The following is a 245-nucleotide window of genomic DNA, read 5'->3' as shown; positions in this document are numbered from 1 at the left end:
ATGATTGGTCAAATTTGTGGAAGATTTGCAGTGATTTGACAAAATCATAATGTAGATGTTTTGGTTTTCAGTGTCTGGCTCTCCATCACTACAGCTACCACTGTTGGCAGATTCTCCTGATCAATTGACAACTTTTTATGTAAAAATAGACGGGGACAGACAATAACTGATCGACAAAAATAAATGTAATTTAATTCAGTTGAAAATTAATCAAATGAATATTCTGTCATGTCTGTGAAACAGAT

The sequence above is a fragment of the Morone saxatilis genome, unplaced genomic scaffold (genome assembly GCF_004916995.1).
Source record: "Morone saxatilis isolate NCDOM2014 unplaced genomic scaffold, NCSU_SB_2.0 Contig14, whole genome shotgun sequence".
NCBI classification, from domain to species: domain Eukaryota; kingdom Metazoa; phylum Chordata; class Actinopteri; family Moronidae; genus Morone; species Morone saxatilis.
Note: the sequence above shows the minus strand (reverse complement) of the source record.